Raw genomic sequence first — 6,261 nt, 5'->3', positions numbered from 1 at the left:
TGGCTCTGCGCTGACCTTGGCTGGTTCCTCTGCCTCAGTTTCCCTGCGGAGGTGCGGAGCGGCAGGGTTTGCGCAGCGCTTTGAGCAGCTGCAGGACCGCTGGGGTCGGAAGGGATCTCTAAAAGCCATCCCTGCACCCCGCAGCTCCATCAGTGCTCACAGCCCCCTGGGGGTCTCTGGAGATGCGGCATCACCGCCTCTGCAGCCCGTGCGGTGCCTCACCTGGCTGCAAAACCTTCCTTATATCCAACCTAAACCTCCCCTCTTTGAGACCCCTTGTCCTACCCCTGTCACACAGACCCTGCCGTCCTCTGTCCCCTTCTTTCTCAGCTCTCAGCTGTCCTTGCAGGGCCGTGTCCCATCCCTGGGATCACTTCTGAGCTGCCGGTGCTGAAGTCGCTCTGTGCCTCTGGCAGAGAGACTCAGATGTAAATTGAGGGGCACGAGATCATAGCGACTGACCCAGCATTCCGAGGGATCAGTGCTGGAGTGAGGATTAAAACTGGGAGTCCCCTCCTTGGAGCTGCACTGAGATCCTGGGAGGAATCCCTGCAGACTTGAATTGAGCTCCACGAGGTGCCATCTGCATTGGTTTGGGCTCAGCGCTGCTCAGTGCTGTGTGCAGGAGGGCCTGCAGCTGGCTTTGCTGCATTCAGATGAATTTCTGCTCATCTGACATCGCAGACGGTCAGGATTCTTGTGCTGTTCCATCTCAAAGCATGGCACTGATGGATCTGTGATGGATCTGTGATGGGTCAGCCTCCCGACCTTCAGGTTGCCAGCAAGGAGAAGAGGATGAGAGCAGCAGCTCCTACAGGCTGGAGCGGAGCTGAGCGTTATTCCTCCGTGCTGCTTTGCCTGGAGTTTAAGCACGTATTTGTGGGTGCTTGGTCTGATCCTGCCTCATTCTCACTTAAATGTTGCAGATACTTTGCAGCAACGTGTTTTGAACACCGATATTGTATTAAAAAGAGGATGCTTTTCCATTCCAGTTCTGTTTGCTGCAGATACCTCTGCTTCACACTTTGGGTTTTTCTTTCTGCTGTGCTCATTTGCCTGGAAGAATTTCACCACTCAATGGTTAACCTGCCTTTACTTCCATCTTTCCATTTGCATATGAAGCAATTCCTTGTTCCTTGTGTTATATGTGGAGCACGCTTTTGTTCCTTCTATCTCTGCAGATTTGCAAGGAAGGGATCAGAGAGGCAGAGAGATGAGGGAAATATGAAGGAGCCCTTTCACACCACTGTTCAGACTGAGTGAATCACAGCAGTGTCCGATGGGATCCCTGGGGCTGCTTGCAGGGATCTGTGAGGCTGAGTTTCCCTACTGGTGGCAGAGCGGCTGTGTGTGAGCTGGGATGTGGGGAAGGCAGGGGTTTCTCTGTCATCACTGCTTCGTTCCTCTTGGCTGCTTTGTTTTCCTCCTTCTCCACCTTTGTAGGCTGCTGAATGAAGGGTTTGGGCTCCATGAGCATCCCGATGAAGGCTGGAGCTGAGCTGTGTCTGCTGGTGCAGGGCAGCACAGCCATCCACCCTGCCACCCACTGTCACTTGCTGCTCCACGCAGCTGCTGCACAGAGGAAGATGAGGCATGGAAGAAGCTGCAGAGCTGTGCTGCACCTTTGGGGATCAATGAAAGAAGTTTTAGGAGCAGAACTAAAAAAATATCCTAGAAAACAAAACAATTGAGTACCATCTACACAAAGTAATACTTTGATGAGTGCAAATGTAGGTCAGATAGGCAGCCAGGAGGAATGACATTTCTTTCACGTGACGCTCATAAACCAGAGTGCATCTGAGCACAGCACCTCCAGCTCACGGTGCTTTGGGCCATGACAGGACTGCTTTGCCTCTCCCCCTTCTGTTTGCAGCTGCATGTAACCTTTGCAGCACATAAAGCCCCTGCTGGCACATAAGCCTGCAGCGTATCCTTAGTTTCTTCTTCCAGATCAGTTTAGCAGTATGTGGGTGTTGCAGTGCCTTAGCCACGGATGAATAAGGCTGCTGTGTGCTGTTATGAAATAACATGGGTCTGAGAATCTCAGAATCCCTTCCTGGCCTTAAAAATCCACTTCTTACTGCCCTTTCTGAGCAAGGGCTGCTTCTGCTTCACCTGCACTGCCTCTGGGAGGTCTCAGGTCTGTTTGCTTCTCGTTTCTTGTCCTTTGTGTGCTCAAATACTGAGCTGCAGCTGTGGCTTTGCAGTGACAACCAAAGCAGTGGATTTTCACTGAGAACAACGTGTTGGAAATCCTGTGCTTTAGAAGGGCCTGCTGCCACTATCCGGGGTGCAAGAACCCTCTGAGTTTCTTCCAATTTCCTGACTTTGATTCTAAATTAACTGCCAGAAATGCAAAGAGCGTGGTGGGTAGGGGGAAAAGCAAGGAGGTCACATCTGGGAGTGGGCTGATGAGATCTGCAGACCACAAAATGATTTGGGTGTCCCAGGGAGGGGTCCTCTGGAGGTCCCTTCTGCAATTGGCACCAACAATACAGTTTCAGCTGGAGCTGCTTTCGTGTTCTCCTTCAGAAATCAGGGAAATCTCTCCTGCAGAAGACCATAATTGCCCTAAAGTAGCTGGGAATTAAGTGAAAGCACAAAGCTGCCAGCGATTAAAAACTGATGTTAAAACAGCCATTACTCTCCCATCTGCAGAGCATTCTGTTCCTGCTTTTCAGTGCTTTCTGTTCAGCCAGGTAATGGAATCACAGCATCATCTAAGCTGGAAAAGTCCTTCAAGATCCTTAGGTCTCATCACCAAACTGTGTCCCTCAGTGCCACATCCACACATTTCCAAACGCCCCCAGGGATGGAGTGTCCACCACCTCCCCGTGCTGCCCCTTCCAACATTTGGCTGTCCTCTCTAGAGAAATTTTTCCTGATTCTAATCTAAACCTCTCCTGGTGCCACTTGAGACCTTTTCCTCGTGTCCTATCACTTGTCACCCGAGGAAGGAGATGGGTCACCTTGTTGCTGAGCCTCCTGCCTGGTGGCAGTGCGTTGCTGGGCTCTCCCCTCCTCCCCTTTCTCCCCACACTCATGCATCTTTCTCATCTCTTCACCAACCTCACTGCTCTTCATCTGAGCATCCTTCCTGCAGGGACCTGAGCCCAGTATTTGAGGTGAGGTCTCCCCAGGCCTGCACTGCTGCATGGGCTCCGTGTGACCCAGTGCCTTGCTGGATGCCATCTGAACTCAGCCCTTTAAGGGAAGTTTTCTTATCTCACTCGTACCTTTTCGTGGCTTTTTGTTTAAATTTAAATATTGAGGAACTCTGTATGCAGAGTCAAACGCCTGAGGTATTGCAGTTACTTAATACAGCTACTAATTCCTTGTTCAAACAGGGGTGGGGAGGGAGAGCATACGCATGACAGGATGTGACATTTATCTTTCGCAGAAAGTAATCTCTAATGCCAACCATGGCTGCTGGGCTGCGCTTTACCAAATTGTTGTTCGATGAAACATACATCAGCTGCTGCTGCAAGGTGTTTGCTGCTTCCCCTCAGCAAAAGGGAGCAACACGTGCTCTTTCTAGAATGCTAAATAGGCTCTTGCTAATGCAAAAAGAAGTTGCACTACCATTGCTCAGGCTGCATGCATCTTCCTGCAGCAGCTGGGCTTGGTGGAGCATTGCAGTGATGCAGTGCAACCTCCTCGTGCTGCCGGTGCTTGCAGACCAAGCAGTGTGCTCACAGCAGCTCTCCTCGCTGCGTTTCATTTCTCTGGGGCTCCTTCAGCCCATTGCTGCTCAGCCGACTCTGAATTATGTCATCACTTCGGATTTCCTGCCATTGGGAAAGAAAAACGCAGCTCAGGTCACAAGATGAATAATCTGAGCAGCGGGGCTCCTGCCCAGCACAAGGGAGTGGGAATGCTGTGTTTGCTTATGCACTTCTTCCTCGCTTTCCTTTGTGTGCTGTTGCTCGCTTGAGGGTCAGTCCTGGGAAATTCCCTGGCAGCTGCAGAGGTTTCGTGATCCAGACTTCATGGCAGCGCCATTTAAACCTCCCCGAGCTCCCAGCCAATGAACTGGAAATAGTAAAACCAACCCTCTGCTCGGTGCTGTTCCACCCTGCCAGCATCCCTGCCTCTGTCCCGTGCAGGTTAACCTGTGCTTTGCTTCACCAACCTCCAAGCACCAAAGGAGGTGGCAGCACTGTAAGGAATCCCCCTGACGTGGGGTGCAGTCACTTTCTGGTTTTCAGAGTGCTTCTGGGTCTGTGAGCGGGGAGGAAGCCGTGGGAAATGCTGCAGTCTCTTTCATCTGCTTGGAAACGTGGGTCGTCCTCAGGAGCTTCACTTTGACTTGAATTTCTAAGTCCGTTGGCTGTGGTTGCATTGCATTGCATGGCAGCAGAGAACGCTGCTCTGGGAGCTGAGAGAGCTGATAAGGAATTGCTTTGGGCATTTTGTGGTGGGAGTGCGTTTGCCCTTGGATTTGGGCTGCTGAGCGGTCTGGCCCTTTATCAGAACAGTTGGTGCTTGGAAAGACAAAATGTTCGGTTTATGTAGTGCTGCTGCCTTGAAATTGTCAGGCAGAATGCACTGAGTTCACCTGATAAGGAGCAGACAGCTGTGGTGCTGGTTCTGCAGATGGAATAGGGTCAGCTCATCAGGTTTCTTGTGGTGGAACCAAACATTGCTGCCTGCCAGCCAGCCTACATCACCCAGGATGGTTTCCATGGGTTGGTTTCCATGGGTTGGTTTCCATAGGATTATTTCCATAGGTTGGTTTCCATAGGATGGTTTCCATAGGATGGTTTCCATAGGATGGTTTCCATAGGTTGGTTTCCATAGGATGGTTGCCATAGGATGGTTTCCATAGATTGGTTTCTATAGGATGGTTTCCATAGGATGGTTTCCATAGGTTGGTTTCCATAGGATGTGATGCTTTCCATCGTCTCAACAGTTTGTTTGCTAACAATCAAACCTCCTTCAATCCTAAATGCCTTTATACCAATCAGGTTGATGGGTTTGGTATAGAGGCCATACCACATACATACAACGCCGTGCCTCAGTCAGTCTCATTTTCTTCTCATTTTCTGCTCACTTCTCTTCCTTGGCTGCAGATCTGCATCTCTCAGTGTTGGGTGGCACTGTGACCAGGCAGATGGCTCTGGGGTTGTACAAAACCTACTTACGTGGTTTTGCTTCCTGAAAAGGCTTTTCTTCTTCTTCCCACGTGCCTCCAAGGCAGCAGTTTTCCTCCCTTTTTTTAGAAGTTCTGATCACTTGCCCAGTTTTATTTCCTCCAGAGTTATCTTTCAGTTCATTCCCAGACGTGTTTTGCAGTCAGAGCTTCTGCTGTTGTCTTCCTTGAAAGCCCCCATACTCAGCACTCCCTGACCTTTCCTTTTGCCACTCATGACTTTATCTCCATGTAAGAATGACCTCCGTGGCTCACAAGAGTCAGCATGGAGGGAACTGCCCTGACACAGGGATTTTCACTGTATTTTTCCATCTGCACTGGTGCCAACCACTGTGGGTTATTCTGACCTGCTGATGGATGATGCGTGGCACTAAATAAAACCGAGGTCACTGCTGTCCTGCTAACTAGTTCTTGCATATAATAACCATAGTAACGAGGATATTAATAGGAATGAGTGTTTTGTCGTGTGGGTGCTGGTTGTGTGCAAAGGGAGGTGATCAGTGGGTAATTGCAAACGAGGTCTGAGGCAGAAGATGTGCTGATGGGAGGGTCTGTGTGTGGGGGGTGGCTCCAAGGGGAGGTTTTTTATCTGTGTGTGTGGTTGGATGCAGCGTGGCAGGCAGCTACAGGTGTGGACGTAGATGTTTTATTTATGGGTACAGCCTGGCTTAAGGCCAGCTGTAAGGTTGGCCAAACTCCTTCTTGCAGTCAGTGGGTTTGCAGCCTCTGGATCTTCCAGCTGGTGAATGGGGCAGTCGGTCATGCAGGAGTGGCATCATTTCTTGTCCTTGTGCTCAGGCTGATGATGCAGCAAACAGAGGAACATTCCTGTGCCCACCTACAGCGTGCAGTGGGGGAATCCCAAAGGCCGAGGGTTCCTGTAAAAAGCACGGTGCTTTTCAGCTGGGTCCCAAGGAGCTGCTCAGGGTTCACTCATCTGGGTGGCATTACTGCTTAGGAAAGAGCAAAGCCTTCATTTTGCCAAGAAACTGGGATGGCACAGTTCACAGCTGTGTGTCTGCTGATTGCAAACTGTAATGCCCACATTATCACAGACAGGGGAGAGCGGGCAGCAGGGAAATCTCTGTAAACCACTGGCATAAGAAGGA

This window comes from Meleagris gallopavo, chromosome 28 (assembly GCF_000146605.3).
Source record: "Meleagris gallopavo isolate NT-WF06-2002-E0010 breed Aviagen turkey brand Nicholas breeding stock chromosome 28, Turkey_5.1, whole genome shotgun sequence".
Lineage (NCBI taxonomy): Eukaryota > Metazoa > Chordata > Aves > Galliformes > Phasianidae > Meleagris > Meleagris gallopavo.
Note: the sequence above shows the minus strand (reverse complement) of the source record.